This window comes from Felis catus, chromosome C1 (assembly GCF_018350175.1).
Source record: "Felis catus isolate Fca126 chromosome C1, F.catus_Fca126_mat1.0, whole genome shotgun sequence".
Lineage (NCBI taxonomy): Eukaryota > Metazoa > Chordata > Mammalia > Carnivora > Felidae > Felis > Felis catus.
Window position 1 is genome coordinate 11,466,096 of NC_058375.1, and position 17,882 is coordinate 11,483,977.

The following is a 17,882-nucleotide window of genomic DNA, read 5'->3' on the forward strand; positions in this document are numbered from 1 at the left end:
AAAGTCTGTGAGGCCCGACTTATTCCCCAGTAAAGGTGCCCATAGGGTGAGTGGCAGGGGCCGGTCTAAACCTCATCCTTAACAAGGGGCGCCTGACTGGCTCCGTCAGGAAGAGCATGCGACTTGCTCTTGGGGTTGTAAATTTGAGCCCCTTGTTGGGGGTAGAGATTACTTTAAAGTTTTTTTTTTTTTTTCCAACGTTTATTTATTTTTGGGACAGAGAGAGACAGAGCATGAATGGGGGAGGGGCAGAGAGAGAGAGGGAGACACAGAATCGGAAACAGGCTCCAGGCTCCGAGCCATCAGCCCAGAGCCCGACGCGGGGCTCGAACTCACGGACCGCGAGATCGTGACCTGGCTGAAGTCGGACGCTTAACCGACTGCGCCACCCAGGTGCCCCGAGATTACTTTAAAAATAAAAAAGAAATCTTAAACATAATCCTTAGCAAAGAACCTGGAGTCTTGAGGAGATCTGGGCCCCTTCATAATGATGGTGCTGAGGGTCATAATAACAGCAGCTCCCAACTTGTGGGCAGGAAGATGCCTGCAGACATGATCTCATTCCGTCCTCACTCCTGCCTTGAAGTTAACTACCTGTGATCCCATCCTCCAGATAAGTGGCCTACGGGGCCGGAGGCCATGCTACTGGTGACTTCTAGCTCTAAATGTCACATCCCAGGGCACCTGGATGGCTCAGTCACTTAAGCCTCTGACTCTTGATTTCAGTTCGGGTCATGATCTTGTGGTCTGTGAGTTCAAGCCCTGAGTCGGGCTCTGCACTGACGGCACGGAGCCTGCCTGGGATTCTCTCTCCCCTCTCTCTCTGCCCCTCCCCTGCTAGCGCTCTCTGTCTCTCACAATAAATAAATAAACATTTAAGTGCCGAGTCCTAATCCCTCTCTGCACTGCACTGGCCTCTGAGCGATGTCTATACCTTTGTCATCACCTTTAAGGGGGATGAAATAGCAGGTAACTAAAGGCAGTGTGTTTCCCTGGATGGGATCCCGGGATGGAAAAAGGACCTTTGTGGAAAAACTGGTGAGATGGAATGAGGTCTGGAGTTTGGTGAATAGCAGCAGGCCGGCATTGGTTTCCTCCTTTTAACAAATGCGCTGTGGTTTTTGTAAGATGTTAACAAAAGGGTGAAGAGTGTAAGGAAACTCTGTGATCTTTGCAACATTTCTGCAAATCCGAACCTATTCCCAAATGAAAAGTTTCTTCCTAAAAAGGTAAGCGGACAAAGAGGGAAAGCCTGTGAGGGGGGTGGGGGGCACTGCCTGTCATGGACAAGAGGACACACAAAGGCCATCAGATGCTTTTGCAAATGGGCATGTGCTGAGCTGGGGGAGGGAGGAGTTTCACTGATGGAGGCCCAGAAGGGGAAGTAGATTCACAATTGTTCTCAGGACTGGAGCAAGCCCCTCCCCCTCCCCCACCGCACCTCACAGCCCCATGTAAACAAGTGCTTTGGAGATGGCATTCCCTAACCCGGGTGGCCTGTCGAGCCTGGGGGTGCTAGGGTGGGGTGGGGAAAGTGCTGGGGCTCCCCTCCACCCCAGAAACCAGGAGACAGATGTCAAATGAGGGGTGGGGTGGTGAGGGGGGGGTCACAGAAATTCACGGTGACCTTTAGCCGGCGTGTGTGACAGATATTGTCCTTTCTGTAAACAAAGCGAGGATTCCTCAGAAAACAATACAGCCAAGGACTCTCCAGCTGGTTCTTTAAAGCCAGTGGGGATCAGAAGTTCATGGGGAGACACTGGGGAGAGCAGGAGAGAAGCCGAGAGATATTAGCCCTGAAGGCCTGATCAAAGGCCGGATCAGAAGGCAGATTCGAGAAGGGAAGGGTTGATGAGGGAAGGCTGAGAAAACTCTGGGGGCTGTGAGTCATGGGCCAGGCAGCTGGGGCTGTGGCGTGGCCAGAACCCAGCTGGAGCCTCCCTTGAAAATCTGCCCCCCTCCGACCAGCACCCCATCCTGGGCCGGGCAGAGCTCTGGGGTGGCCGCATGGAGGCCCCATGTGGAGGGAAGAAACCACTTGCCTGGAGCTCCCGTTTCATTCATTTGTTCCTTCCTTCATTCATAAAACTTTCTTTGACCCTTCCGTATGCAGGTGCCTGCCCTCAGTTGAGAGCTCAGTTTAATGGGGAAGAGAGATGAGAGAACAGCCCCGCAGGAGGACGCGCACGGCTGGCAGGCCTGGAGAGGAAGGCCGAAGAGTGTTCACCAAGCTGGGGCCCAATGGAGGAGTGGGCGTCAGCCAGTGAAGGTGCTGTACCGAGAGCATTCCAGGAGCTTGCTCTCTTAGCTAGGCCCAGCTGAATGTTGCTGGGGTTGTGTGTGGGAAGGGGGAGGATGAGATTCCCAGAGGCAGGACCAAATCAGCAAGGGCCTCTTGGGCTGGGCGGAGAGGGTGGGACTTTTTCCCTAAGGGCAGTGGCCAGCGGAGAATTCCCAAGCCCTGGTAGAATTCCAGAGCCAAGGGACGGGTAGGACATGGAATCCAGTTTCCCGTCCTTGAAGAAGTGGAGACTAGAGCCCAGAGAGGCTGTGAGACCTGGCAGGCCCACCCAGCTGGTTGGTGGCACAGCCCCAGGTGTCCCGACTTGTAGAACAGGGTTTTCCCACCCCTCCGGCTGCCACTATTATCTGCTAAGACCTACTTTTAGACCCAGGCAGGCACCTGCAAACATCTCAACACCTCCACAGAGAGGTGGAGGACAAAGAAGACCGTGGGCGGATCGGGGTCAGTGTTATGAGTAGGCTGACCCAGCAGGATGATTCCCGGGGTGGGAGGCAAGCGGGCTTCCGGCAGGGGTGAGAGTTGACTTGCCCCAGATGGGTGAAGTGAGTCACTGGGGAGCCATGTTCACACTTCCTCCTTCCTCTGGGCCTTGATCCAGCTCCCTGGAGGGAGGCACAGCCCAGATTCCTGGGGCAGCCATCCTCCCCCTCTCTCCAGACTGGGGTGCCGGCTGTCTGCACCCCCAACTCCTCCACACACCCTTTCTGAGGCCCTGGTAAGTTTCCATTTTGGCCCTGGCCATCTGACTCAGGCTTGACCCACCCTGTGGGAGGTCGGCGGCAGGAAGTTGTAACCTTCCCTCTCCTACTGCTGAACTCGGTCATGCATTTCACTGCCCTGAGCCCCGTCCCCCCCTCTCACCGGGAGGATGATCAGACATGGCAAAGAACCCATGGCTTCCCAGCCAGTGGAACAAAACAAATGACCGCAGCGGGGGTCTCCCCAGAGACCAGGTTCCCAGGGAGCCCTGGACTGCAGACCACAGATCGTAACCCCAGTGGCTGTCCCCGGTTGAGGGCCTACTATGTGCCAGGACTATTACTGTCCCCATTTTACAGACAGGGTGTGCAACAGTCAGGGGGAGAAAATGACCTTGGCGTCTGGCAACGCTAAGGGCCCAGTGGGGACGCATCGCATGAGTTCAGAGTGGGTTTTTTTCCCCTGCCCAGTACTGGACTTTTGTCAGGTGAGGCTGGTGTAAGGATGGAGAGTTGGAAGAGGTGGCTGGTGACCTGGTTGGGGGCGGGGGTGGCCAGTGAGCAGGGCTGGACTTCCTGGATGGGTAGAGCTTGGGTTACCAGAGGGAAAGGAAGGAGGTGAGGGTTCAGTGTCAGTGGTGGAAAGTCTGCAGCCGTGTAGGCACTGGTCATGGGGCTCTGGATATTGGGGTGACCATTGCTTATCGGAGGTGAGATTTGCTTCACATGGAGTCCTCATCCCACAGACTGCTCAGGAACGGCCCTCAGTGAGTATTTATGGTGTGAATAAGTAGCTACTTGGGGCAGGGTGACTTAAAGAGTATTTTATTTTCTTCTACCGTTTTTTGTTTGTTTTTTTAGAACAGCTTGATTGAGGTGTCAGTCACATACCATAAAATTCACCCTTTTAAGGGTTTTTTTCACATGTAGTTTTTGGTATATTCACAGAGTTGTACAGCCATGACCACTGCCTAATTTCAGAACATGTTGATCACCCCAAGAGGAAACCCTACACCCCCCGAAAAGGAAACCTCTACCCATGAGGAGTCACTTAACCATTTCCCCACCCACCAGCCCCTGGCAACCACTAATCTACTTTCTGTTTCATTGGGTTTGCCTAATCTGGATGTTTCTATAAACGGAATACTATGTGGTCTTTCAGGGCCGGCTTCTTTCTTAGCATGTTTGCAAGGTACGCACCCATGTTGTAGCACGTATCGGTACTTTGTCCTTTTGAATTATCAGATATTTCATTGCATGAATACACCGTGTTGTTTGTCCATTCATCAGCTGATGGCCACTTGGGTTATTTCCATTTTCGGCTATTACAAATAGTGCTGCTGTCGACATTCGTGTACAGGTGTTGCATGTGACTTATGTTTTCCTTTCTCTTGAGTAGATAGATACCGAAGCGTGGAGGTGTCGGGGCAATTTTTATGTTGTTTGAATTCTTTCCAATAGGCGCTTCATTCTTTTGTAACAAACCAGTATTTTAAAAAATCACGTTTTCGGGGCGCCTGGGTGGCGCAGTCGGTTAAGCGTCCGACTTCAGCCAGGTCACGATCTCGCGGTCCAGGAGTTCGAGCCCCGCGTCGGGCTCTGGGCTGATGGCTCAGAGCCTGGAGCCTGTTTCCGATTCTGTGTCTCCCTCTCTCTCTGCCCCTCCCCCGTTCATGCTCTGTCTGTCTCTGTCCCAAAAATAAATAAACGTTGAAAAAAAAATGTTTTATTAAAAAATCACGTTTTCGAAAAAGAGGGGCCGAATCCATAGAAAAAAATGGTGGGCCAAACTTTGAGACCAGAAGGAAGGACTGGCTAGGAGCCGGGACTGAGGCCACCACTAGGTGGGTGTGTAACTGAGCAAATTACAGCCCTTCTCAGGGCCTCACCTGTGACGTGGGGGTGGGGCAGGGGTGGGCAGGGCAGCCGCTGAGCTGGAATGAAGACCTCTCAGGCCCTTCCCAGGCCTGACAGCTCAAGATCTTAAGGTAGCCTAGATTCCCACACCTGGTTCGAGAAACAGATCAGGGAAATGATCGGGTCTCGTCAAGTTCTCTCCCTGGGAGGATGAGTCCCCTGGTAGTCCAGATTCAACCCAGAAGAATGTTTTAGGTCACAGCCTCTTCAATCTCCAATCGAGATGTGAAGAGATAGTTAACTCTATCTGCCATTTAACCTTCTACTTTAAACCAGTGCTTCTCAGACTAACGTGTGCGTGTGAAATCCTGGGCATCTTGTTAATATGCAAGTATTGAACCAATGGGTCTGAAGTGGGACGGCAATTCTGTCCTTCTGACAAGCTCCCAGGTGAAGTCAGGGCTGCTGGTCCCCAGATCACAATTTAAATAGCAAGGTTCGACCCCTCCTACGCGCACGGAAAGGAAATGGCACTTTACAAAATCTGCTCATTTGCTCCCGAGGGAACTCCGTCCCTATTGAATGTATTTTGACGGCTGTCTCAAAGCTGTTTGAGGAGTGGATGGATGTAAGAACAAAACGCTATGTCTGTTCCAGGAAGCACATGGGGAAAATTGATGTGTGATCCTCGCGATAACCCCGCGAGATTAGAGGGTTCCCCGTCTTGCAAATGGGGAGGTTCAGGGAGGGGAGGCAAATGGCAGAGCGGTGGTTTGTTCTCCAGTGTGACTCCGAACCCAGTGCTCGCTCCCTGCACTGCAGCTCCCCCTTCCCTCTGCCCCCCACGTCCTGATGTTCCCCAGAGCCCCCTTTCAGCTGTGGCTATGGCAACAGACGCCAGCCCTAGAAAGAAAAAGATCTGCTCCTCTAGACATGCAAATTTATGTCGCCAAGATGTTCCTTGCAGCATCACTGGTGACAGAAAGGCTGGAAACTCCACTGCGCGCTGCAGAATCGCCAAAAGATGACATAAAACCATACAAACTGCCTTCCTGTTGGCCTTTCTCACTCGTCATTTCTTTCTTGGGTTTCACCCCTGCTTGTTGTGTTTTTGTGTCTCATCCATGACTATCCCCTCCACTAGAATGCAAATTCTTTGAAGGCAAGGACATTGCTGGATCTCTAACTTCTGAGCACACAGTAGGGGCTCAATAAACATTTGTTGTCTGAATGAACCAACACATTTTGAGAGCAGGTAAGACAAATCGCAGAACGGCGTGCATGGAACAACTCCATTTTTGTTTACGATTTTTTTTTTTGTTTTATTTTTTATTTTTGAGACAGAGAGAGAGCATGAGTGGGGGAGGGGAAGAGAGAGAAAGAGACACAGAACCCGAAGCAGGCTCCAGGCTCTGAGCTGTCAGCACAGAGCCCGATGCGGGGCTCGAACTCACGGACCGTGAGATCGTGACCTGAGCCGAAGTTGGACACTTAACCGACTGAGCCACCCAGGCACTCCTGAACAACTCCATTTTTGTTTAAAAAATGTTTGAACTGGGGAGCCTGGGTGGCTCAGTCGGTTAAGCGTCCGACTTCAGCCAGGTCACGATCTCGCGGTCCGGGAGTTCGAGCCCCGCGTCGGGCTCTGGGCTGATGGCTCGGAGCCTGGAGCCTGTTTCCAATTCTGTGTCTCCCTCTCTCTCTGCCCCTCCCCCATTCATGCTCTGTCTCTCTCTGTCTCAAAAATAAATAAAACGTTAAAAAAAAAATTAAAAAAAAATGTTTGAACGCAGGAACAGAAAAATCTGTAAGACCACATATTAATTATCTTGAGGATTGGGACTGGGACTTAAATGTCGGTCATTTTCACTTTCCATTGTTTCCTTTTTGTTTTTGATAGGAGTATGGATTTCTCTAGTAATAATAAAAAAGTAAATATTTTTAAAAAGAATAATCATCCAAGGGGTACCTGGCTGGATCGGTCTGTGGAATTTGTGACCCTTGATCTTGGGGTTGTGGGTTCAAGCCCCACATTGGAGGTAGAGATCGCTTAAAAATAAAATCTTTAAGGGGCGCCTGGGTGACTTAGTCAGCTCAGCGTCCAACTCTTGATTTCAGCTCAGGTCATGATCTCATGGTTTGTGGGATTGAGTTCTGTGTCAGGCTCTTTGCTGACAATGTGGAGACAGCTTGGGATTCTCCCTCTCTCTCTCCCCTGCCCACACTTTGCTCTCCCTCTTTCTCTCTCAGTCTCTCTCTCTTAAAATAAATAAATAAAGGGGCACCTGGGTGGCTCAGTCGGTTGAGCATCTGACTTTGGCTCAGGTCATGATCTCACAGTTCGTGAGTTCAAGCCCTGTGTCAGGCTCTGTACTGACAGATCATAGTCTGGAGCCTGCTTCAGATTCTATGTCTCCCTCTCTCTCTGCCCTTCCCCTGGCCTTGCTCTGTCTCTCTTTCTCTCAAAAATAAATAAACATTTAAAAATTTAAATACATAAATAAAAAGGAAGAGGAAGAGTCCCCATAGAGATCCCTCACCCCTTCCTCCATGTGAAGATATAACAAAAAAATACGTGTCTGTGAACTAGGAAGCGAGTCCTCACCAGACTCTGAATCCGCTGGTCCCTTGGTCTTAGACTTCCCAGTGTCCAGAGCTGTGAGAAAATAAATTTCTTTTTTTGAATGTTTATTTATTTATTTTGAGAGAGAGTGAGCGAGTGAGCATGAGCGGGGCAAGGGCAGAGACGGGGGGAGACAGAGGATCTGAAGCAGGCTCTGCGCCGACAGCAGAAAGCCCGATGAGGGGCTCGAACTCAAGAACGGTGAGATCGTGACCTGAACCTAAGCTCCCCAGGCAGCCCAGAAAATAAATTTCTGTTGCTTATAAGCTATCCAGTCTATGGTATTTTGTTACAGCAACCCAGATGGACTAAGATAAACATGTATTTGTATAACTGAAAACAAAAAACAAGGGCGATGTGTAGGCTAGCTGGCTTACAACACCGAGCAGCCCGCCGCAGGCTTCCCTCTGGCCCACAAGGCAGGTGCCGCTGCACCTGGCCAAGCCTATTTTTGTATTTTCCTCTCCCACACGCCACATGAACAGTGGAAACAGCGTCTGACCACTGGGACCAGCAGTGGAAAAGAGACAATCTGCTTCAGAGACCAAATGCCTCCAACTCTATGCTGTCTCCTTACGGACAAGTGAGAAGCCCCTGCTGATCCCAGGGACTTGTCCCTGGGATCAGCCCGTCACCTCCCAACTTATGGACTTGTCCCTGGAGGCTGGGGTCTCTTCCCCTGGCTCAAACTTCCCGGGCTCCCAGTTCATACTGACTGCACACTCAGGACAGAGTAAACAAAGTCCCTGGAGGAGGACAGCTAGGTATGTTCTCTGAGCATTCTGGGGAGGGAAGTCCCAAGTCGGTGTCTGTTGGGTGATTTATCTGCCTTATTTTCCCATGCAGGCTAGAGGGCACAGTGGTGAACTTCTCTTTGATAACGATCTCCCCAACAAATATAAATACAGCTGTGGGCAGAACATTAGGACTTCTTCCTGCCTTCGAGGAGTTGACACGTACCTCGAAATTAGGGTCCCGTAGAGACTCAGGGGACTCTGGAATGCTTCCGTGGTTGGGGGTCGGGGGGACCGTGCTCCCAGTGCATTACCAAATGAAGAAATGCTAAAATAGCTTTACAAGAATTATAGTACATCTTATAATTTTTTAATGTTTTATTTATATTTGAGTGCAAGCAGAAGAGGGGCAAAGAGAGGGGGGCAGAGGATCCAAAGCAGGCTCTGTACTGACAGCAATGAGCCTAATGGGGGGCTCAAACTCATGAACCTTGAGATCATGACCTCAGCCGAAGTCAGACGTTCAACCAGCTGAGCCACCCAGTGCCCCCCAAATTATAGTACATTTTAAATGTTTACATTAAACAAATTAACCCTTTTAAAGACACACAAATCACAATGTGGTTCTGCTAATCAGAAGATGATGGGAATTCTATAGGGTGCCTGGGTGGCTCAGTTGGTTGGGCGACAGACTTCAGCTCAGGTCATGATCTCACAGTTTGTGAGTTCGAGCCCTGCATCGGGCTCTGTGCTGACAGCTCAGAGCCTGGAGCCTACTTCAGATTCTGGGTCTCCCCCTCTCTCTACCCCCTCCCCTGCTCACGCTCTGTGTCTCTCTGTCTCTCAATAATAAATAAAATAAACGTTAAAAAAATTAAAAAGAAAAAAAAGAAGATGATGGGGATTCTAAAAATACGCACAACAGATCACAGACTGCGTGGCCTGGTAAGGGGACACAAGTTTAAAGTTGTCCGCTGGGTGTCTTGTCTCACTCCTGTCTGGGGCGACAAGCCACAGCACATGATGGTTGGGTGCCTACCATTCTCTGTCACATCACACACCTACTTTGTTTTCATCTCCACACTTCTGTAAGACCGGAACCTTCTCTGTCCAGTTCACTGCTGTCTGACACGTGGTAGGCCCTCCATAAATTTTGGTTCAATGAGTGGACATATGATATCCTCGTTTAGGTGAGATCAGGTGCATGTACATACACAATGGGATTTCGTGATAAGAAACAGCGCGTCATGGGTCCCAGGGAAGCAACTTCTGCGATGGATGCCCAGAGCTCGGCACCAGGGCTCTACTCCCGGCTCAGCGGCTATCTGTTGGGTCAACTTGGGCCAAATGCCAGTCTTTTCCAAGGCTCAGTTCCCCTGTTGGTAACATGGGGGAGGGGCAGACTGGCAGATCTCTGGGGTCTCCCTGACCCTGGCATCCCATGGGTTCATGGAGGTGATACTTGGGCTGGATTTTCAAAGATGAGTGTGTCAGGCAGAAAGGGGAAGGTGTTTTCCATTTCCACCTGCTCTTGTCTCTGAAAGATGACCTCGTGGGGGGAAAATCTGTTCAAGAGACCGTTGCTAGATGGAAAAGCAAGGTTCGGAAGGGTTTATCTAGAATAATCTCATTTCTGCGAAAATCAATTAGTCCTGTTACTACGTTTAGAAAAGGTTGAGGAATACATACGTCACTGTTGACAATGTTGACTTCAGGACAGAGCGTTTGGGGGAAGTTTTATTTCTTGTGCTGTGGATTTATATAGTGCTCACATTTTATGTGTTATGCATTTTATTTGTAATCCGTTTTTTAAAAAAAGATTAAAACATAACCTCGTTGCATTGGATTGTTTTAAAATTTATGACACGTGCTTCCTTTTCCCTTTCTTCATAGAAAGTTCTGTTTTGTTTTTTGGAGGAGCCAAGATCATCAATTGCAGTAATTCTGCCGGGAGTATTTGAAATATCCAGGATTAAGTTGTCTTTAAGCTGAATGCCCCTAGATGACAGGACCCTGAGTGGATTTGAGGATGTCCAAAAGAATGTATGTGACATATGTAAGTTAGAAGGCATAATAAACTGTGTGCTTTTGATGCCCAATTTAGGAATTATTGATTATGTGTCTTTCTCTGTCCCATCCCCTGGTCCACACCAGAGGAAACCACTACCCCAAATTTTGTGTTTAACAGTCCTTTCTTTTTGTTGCTATTTCTCTTTAAAAAAATTTTTTTACGAGGGGCACCTGGCTGGCTCAGTCAGTAGAGCATGCGACTCTTTTTTTTTTTTTTAAGTTGATTTGTTTGAGAGACACAGAGAGAGAGAGAGAGAGAGAGAGAGCACAAGAGGGGGAGGGGCAGAGAGTGAGGGGAAAGGAGAGAATCCCAAGCAGGCTCCACACTGCCAGCACAGAGCCCGATGTGGGGCTTGAACTCACAAACCATGAGATCGTGACCTGAGCCGAAACCAATAGTCAGTTGCTTGACTGAGCCACTGAGGTACCCTGCATGTGACTCTTGATCTCAGGGTTGTGAGTTCGAGCCTCACATTGAATATAGAGAGTACTTAAAAAAAATTCTCTGGTATATTTATATATCCTTAATGGATATATTTAATGAACATTCCTCAAGCCGTATGCCTATATAATTTGTGTACTTTTCTATGCATGTATCTATATGTATGAACATCGATGAAAGGTTGGCAACAAAAAAGTACAGGTGTTCAGGCAGTTCTACCCTAAGACCAAGGTAGGAGGGACCCCTGCCCTGGGCTCTGCTTTAGAAGACCCTGCTCAGTATCGAGTCCACACAGCCCGAGGGATGTGCCCGCCCCCCTCAACACCCTGCAAAACCCATGACCCCCTTCTACCTTGGTCCGGGCACCCAAATCGTTATGAAGGTTTATTTGTCAAGATGGAAAGATAGAAAAATATTTTATTTAGCAATTTGTTAGCTTGATTTGTAGCTGTTACATCTTTAGACCTCGTTAGGTGAATCTCCACTGGTACTTTTTCTTTTTCTTGTTTTTTTAACTAAATGCTACCCCCAACGTGGGGATCGAACTCACAACCCCAAGATCAAGAGTCACATGCTCCACCGACTGAGCCAGCCCGGCGCCCCTCCACTGCTACTCTTGTTCTAGGCCCTGCAAGTGTTAGGGGTGAGGCTGTACCTAAGGCCTACCCCCGGAGGAGACGGGGTACTAGGATTTTTCAAAAGCTCCTCAGGTGATTCTCATGTGCAGCCAGAGTTAACAATCTCTGTCTTAAGATATCTTTTGATTTGTTTTGGTGGAGTTATTGCATCGATTCTTTCCTTTGTGGTCTGTGTTGCTTTTGTTTGTTGTTTTTTTGTTTTGTTTTGTTTTAATTTTTTTAATACTTATTTATTTTTAAGAGAGTGAGAGAGAGAGAGAGCATGAGCTAGGAAGGGGCAGCAAGAGAGGGGGGACAGAGGATCTGAAGCAGTCTCTGCCCTGACAGCACAGAGCCCGACGCGGGGCTCGAACTCATGAATGGTGAGATCATGACCTGAGCTGAAGTCAGATGCTTAATGAACTGAGCCACCCAGGTGCCCCTGTTGTTGTTTCTGCTTTTGCGTTTAATTTTAAGAAAGTCTTGTTTACCTTGAGCTCGTAACAATCATCCTATCTTTTTCTGTAAGTTGTAGGGTTTGTTTTTCACACTTAACACCTGGATTGATTTGTGTAGCACGTAGTGAGATTAGTTCCATTGCACGTCTCTCCAAATGAGCTACAGATGATCCCAGGACCACTCACTCCCCAGCTCACCCTTTGCGCGGGTTGGCAGTGCTGTTCACATCGTGCTGCGGGTCTGCTCTGGGAGTCTTTCCTGCTGTGTCCAGTAGGCTTCCTTTTCCGTAATTAATATTCATGACTCGTGTGGTTTGTTTCATTTTCTCCGTGAAAGAAACCCCACTACTCTTAAGAAAGACTCTGAAACCCGTTCACCCAGAACTGTGATTGCTAATGGTGTTAAAATGACACCGCTCCCAAGGTGTCTCTGAATTTAACAGGGATCACACTTCAAGCAAAGGAGAGAAGTTCTAGCAGTGACATTTCAGCTGAGCTAGCCACTGAGTGGGGCGGGATGGGGGAGGAGGCCAGCAGCAGCACCCAGGAGCCCCTGAAATCATGCTGCCTGGGAAGCAACCCCCGTTGGACATATAGGTCGATCCTGGCACACAGGTAAACATTTCACAGAACTGGGCAGGGGGAATCTGAGGAATTTGCTTACATCTCTAGTGGACAGAAGGGGAGACTGGAGGGGGGGAAAGGCTAGAGAGGTATTTGGCTGTCTCCTGCCACTTATCCCGGATTCCTGGCATCAGAGGAATCTGTATCCATATGTAGTCATTGACCCTGAACCTTTCTCCAGGGCCAAATGCAGCCTTTGCAAGACAGAGTGAACTCTACTTAGAATGTCAGGGTTTTTTTTAGATGAATGACTGTCTCCCTTAGGGAAACAGAGCACTAGACTTTTTGGACATTGAACACCAGGGTTTAAGGAGCCTCTGTCACCCTCGGAACCAAATTCAAGTTTTAAAACATTTTTTTTTTAATGTTTATTTATGTTTGGGAGACCGAGACAGAGCATGAGCATGGGAGGGGCAGAGAGAGAGGGAGACACAGAATCCAAAGCAGGTTCCAGGCTCTGAGCTGTCAGCACAGAGCCCGACGCTGGGCTCGAACTCACAGACTGCCAGATCATGACCTGAGCTGCAGTCGGCCACTTAACCGACTGCGCCACCCAGGTGCCCCCAAATTCAAGTTTTAGTTTCTTCCTTTATAGATTTATGGTAATTCTGCTTCCATCAAAAAGTTCTAGGGGCGCCTGGGTGGCGCAGTTGGTTAAGCGTCCGACTTCAGCCAGGTCACGATCTCACGGTCCGTGAGTTCGAGCCCCGCGTCGGGCTCTGGGCTGATGGCTCAGAGCCTGGAGCCTGTTTCCGATTCTGTGTCTCCCTCTCTCTCTGCCCCTCACCCGTTCATGCTCTGTCTCTCTCTGTCCCAAAAATAAATAAACGTTGAAAAAAAAAAAAAAAAGTTCTAATGAGCTGAAGTCTTGGAAAGGGCTTTGAAAGCGGCACAGCTCCTACCAAGTGTTAGCTGCATGGATGAAATGCCTGTCCAGCCCCTAGTTGAATGTCATCCCGAATGATTATGCTCCAAGCCTCTCCTAAGGGAGAAAAAAAGAGGTAATTGAGTTGATATTTTGTAATTCACTTACCCTAAATAACATTGGGCAAGAGCTGAATCACAACACGTGAATTATATAGCCTGGACATAAGATTGTTGGAAACATTCCCCAACATGTTTAGCCAAAATGTTGTTCGTTCCTCAATGTTCTCCTTCTTGTGTATCCCACTCCCAGCCAAGGACAGACTCGGCCTTAAGGGAGAAGTAGCTTGAATTCAACAACATTGTATTTAGCATCTTTATTTTTAAGCGGATTTATTTATTTTAAGTAGGCCCCACACCCAATGTGGGGCTTGAATTCATGACCCCGAGATCAAGAGTCCCACGCTCTTCCGACTGAAACAGCCAGTCGCCCCCTGTTTAGCATCTTATATTCCTACATTGAGCCAGACCTCTTCAGGTAAGGAGGGCCCCAGAACCAGAGGCCCGCAAGAGACCAAAGCAACAGTTGTCAGAGACGTCGTGAAGTGGTTCGGGCATTAGACGAGAGGATGTAGTAAGGGAATAAACATCAAGATTCCTTCCAGCTCTAAAGTTGGCGTGGATGAGTTCCTGCCCTCTAGAAGCAGACAATCTGGTTAGGGCGATCAGGCATGAAACCACATGAGTAGGGTAGAAAAAAGGCCAAAGTGAATGACAATAAAGAAACTGCTCTAAGACCTCGGAGTCCAGAGGGGACTGGAGAGGGATACATTCTTGGAGGTGACTCTTGAAGTGCGTGGGGTGGGGGTGGGCCTGAGAAGCGGAAAGGGAGGGGAGAAGACAGCTGTGGGAAGAGGCTGGAATCCAATCCATCACTGAGCACATCTCTGAGGCAGATGCAAACGTAAATCAGAATTTCAGTCCTGAAGAAATTCTGAAATACCATCTTGGTGTCGGTCATGTGACATCTTCTTCAAGCTGAAACTGGTTGGTTCTGTGGGCAACGGGGCAGGCTGTTCTTTGTTTCACGGCAGCGATCCACCGGAGTCAGGTGGAAACCCCACCCAAGGATGGCCCATTAGCGTCGTGACAAGAGTGGGTTTCTGGGGGGCACCTGGCTGGCTCAGCAGATGGAATGTGCAACTGTTGGTCTTGCGGTTATGTGTTTGAGCCCCATGTTGGTGTGGAACTTACTTAAAAAAAAAAAGTGGGCTTCTCGGGGGCGCCTGGCTGGCTCAGTGAATGGAGTGTGCAAGTCTTGGTCTTGAGGTTATGAGTTCGAGCCCCATGTTGGTGTGGAGCTTACTTAAAAAAAAAAAAAAAAAAGAGTGGGCAGCAACATTACAGTTGAAGGGAAGGACTATAGCTTGCTAGTCAGTGGGAGGTGGCTAATTCAACCGGGCAAATGCTCCTTACATTCTGGACGTTGTTGGGGCATTGTAGAGCTCACAGGCACTCATACATATGCTCAGCTTTGCACGGTGCACAGCAGGGTCGTCATCCTCATATTGTAGATGAGGAAGCTGAAGGCAAATGATTTCCCTCTTACCTAGCAAGCCACAAGCTAGACTGAGACCCAGTTTTCCTGACCCCTGATCAAGCACTCATTCCTTAAAGAAGACTGGCACATGGACCCCGAGTGGGGGGTCAGAACTCTGCAAAGCTGAGGAGTGGGGAAAAGCCTGCTTCTTCCTTCTCTCAGCCCACCTTTGCATATATAGTTATAAATACACCATTTTACGTTTCCAGACACAGTGTCTGGGCCTCCGCTCCTCTCCAAATCCACATTCAACTTTCTGTCACATCCTCGTTAAGATGTACTGACGATAAAGTTAAATGTATTTTTTCGGATGTAAGAATATCGCATTTGCATGAGGGATGAATCTTAAATCAATGCGGGGTGCCTGGCTCAAACTCAGTCGGTTGGGCCTCTGACATCTGATTTTAGTTCAGGTCATGATCTTGAAATTCGTGGGACCAAGCCCCGCGCTGGGCTCTGTGCTGACAGCGTGGAACCTGCTTGAGATTCTCTGTCTCCCTCTCTCTCTCTGCCCCTCCACTGCTCAAGCGTACTCTCTTTCTCAAGATAAATAAGTATCTTTAAAAAAAGAAACAAGAAACAAGAACTGCTAGTGTTTAAAGCTGACCAGTGTGAAGTTGGCAGACATCTTTTTTGGGGGGGGTCAATGTCCCTTCTATCACGCTGGAAGGGCATGTGTCTTCCAAGAAAAAGAAACAAACAGGAACTATAGTTAAGTCGACTTTTAAACGTGTAGAAGATTCAACCGGAAGGGCTCTCTGAGATTATCTAGTCCAGAAGTTGGCAAACTTTAGCCCTGGGCCAGATCTGGCTCACTGCCTATTTTTTCCTACAGCCTGAGCACTACACATGTTTTTTTTTTTTTTTTTACATTTTTAAATGGTGCAAAAAATAATTGAAAGAAGAATAATGCTTTGTGACATGGGACTATTACAGGAAATTCAAAATTTCGTTTCCATAATAAAGTTTTATTGGAACATCTCCACACTCATTTGCTTACAGTTTGCCTGTGGATGCTTTTGAGCGATGGTGCCAGAGCTGAGTAGTTGCCACAGAGACAATATGGCTCATCAAGCCCCACATGGTATGATCTGGCCTTTTGCAGAACTTGGCTGACCCCTGGACTAGACCAGCAGCTCCCGTTCTGTTGGGGAATTGAGACACAGAGAGAAAAAAATGACCGGCCTGAGATCACACAGTCTGCCAATGGTCAATTGAGAACTCTTGGCTCCCTGTCAGGGCTCTTTTCACTACACTACCACATCAAAGCAGATAAGAAGCTTCTGGGTTTATTATGACAATGACCGCTTGGTCCTTAGCCCTTTTGTATGGCTTCTCTCTGCTCCTCACACACAGGCCTGATCTAAGCTTTAGAATGAGTGAGAAGGTGCAGGGAGGGACACCTCGGTGGCTCAATCGGTTAAGCAACTGACTTCGCTCAGGTCATGATCTCGCGGTCTGTGGGTTCGAGTCCTGGGTCGGGCTCAGTGCTGACAGGTCAGAGCCTGGAGTCTGCTTCCAATCCTGTGTCCCCCTCCCCTGCTCACACTCTGTCTCTCTCTAAAAAAAAAAAAAAAAATAATAATAATAATAAATAAATTAACATTAAAATATATGTATATATATATATATTATTTAAAAAATACATTAAAAGAATGAGCGGCTGCATATGTAAACCTCAAGAGGGCAGCCCTGGCTAAGGTGACTCCAGGGTGCAACCTCTTATCCAAGAGAACCAAAATTGAATCACCATATGGTCCTGTCCCTAAAAAAAAAAAAAAAAGAAAGAAAAGGAAGGAAGGAAGGAAGGAAGGAAGGAAGGAAGGAAGGAAGGAAGAAAGGAAGGGAAAAAAGAAAACGGGCCAGAAGGGCCTGAATTGGTTTTGGTGATGATATACATACACATGAGGGCAAATGTAAAACACCTTCATTTCATCGTAAACAAATTGCCAGAGGTGAATTCAGCACACACACAAAATCCCCACATCTAGCTTAGAAAAGCAGTCACAGGCTCCAAATCAGCTGCAAAAGAAAGATAGGCATTTCAGAGAGAAACACTCATACATTAAAACAAACCAAAACAGGGGCGCCTGGGTGGCTCAGTTGGTTAAGTGTCCGACTTCGGCTCAGGTCATGATCTCACGGTTCATGGCTTCAAGCCCCGCGTCGGGCTCTGTGCTGACAGCTCAGAGCCTGGAGCCTGCTTCAGGTTCTGTGTCTCCCTCTCTCTCTGCCCCTCCCTCATGCTCTGTCTCTCTCTGTCTCTCAAAAATGAATAAATGAATAAAAAAATTAAAACATAAAACAAAATAAAAACACTACTTTCTGGGTATTGGGGGAGCATGGGGAGAAAATTAGTTCTCCTACAGCCCTAGGGGCAGTTTTAAGTAGGCGAGGGGAGCTGTGCTCATGACCCAGATTTGTCCCTGTTCTGAGTGGGCTGAAGCAAAGGTTCCATCTCATTTGGGGAAGCCTAATCATAAAATGGGGCTACTGGGGCTCGCAGCCTAGTATCAGTGAGGTATTTATGAAGCGTAATTAATGTTTGCAGCGGGTCTGGGGATCCTCCCGATTAAAAGGTGGCCGGTGCAAGGTGCAAGGTGGACGGGTGTTACTGTGAGGGCAGATCCATTCTGTGGAGGTCAACACTGTTGTTCTTTACCGAGGCAGCGGGAGACAGAAGTAGGTTAAGACCAGGTGGCACAATCCTTCAACGTGACCCAGAACAGGAAACCTGTAGAGGGAGACTATCACATCAGATGGTGTAGAGAAATTTCACCGAGAATGCGTAAATCCCCAGAGGCAGAACGGTTGGCCCGAGGACACCCAATCATGCCGAGAAGAAATCTGGTGGGGCTAATTGGAAAAAACACATATGGCAGTTCCGGCTTTACAAGGAAGGGGACTGAGCTGCATTACTCAGCAAATATCTTTCCTCAGCCTGAGCGTGACTTCTGAGATTTTCTGAGAACTGAGTATTCTTTTTCCTA

The 17,882-nt window shown here is 48.4% G+C and overlaps 1 long non-coding RNA gene across 1 annotated transcript; it reads left to right on the top strand.

Moving 5' to 3' along the window:
- Nucleotides 1-362: 362 nt before the first annotated feature.
- Nucleotides 363-10,316, top strand: LOC123379482. The gene is made up of 2 exons (XR_006583943.1): nucleotides 363-2,269; nucleotides 10,111-10,316. It is a non-coding gene; the product is annotated as an uncharacterized LOC123379482 (long non-coding RNA).
- Nucleotides 10,317-17,882: the final 7,566 nt, after the last annotated feature.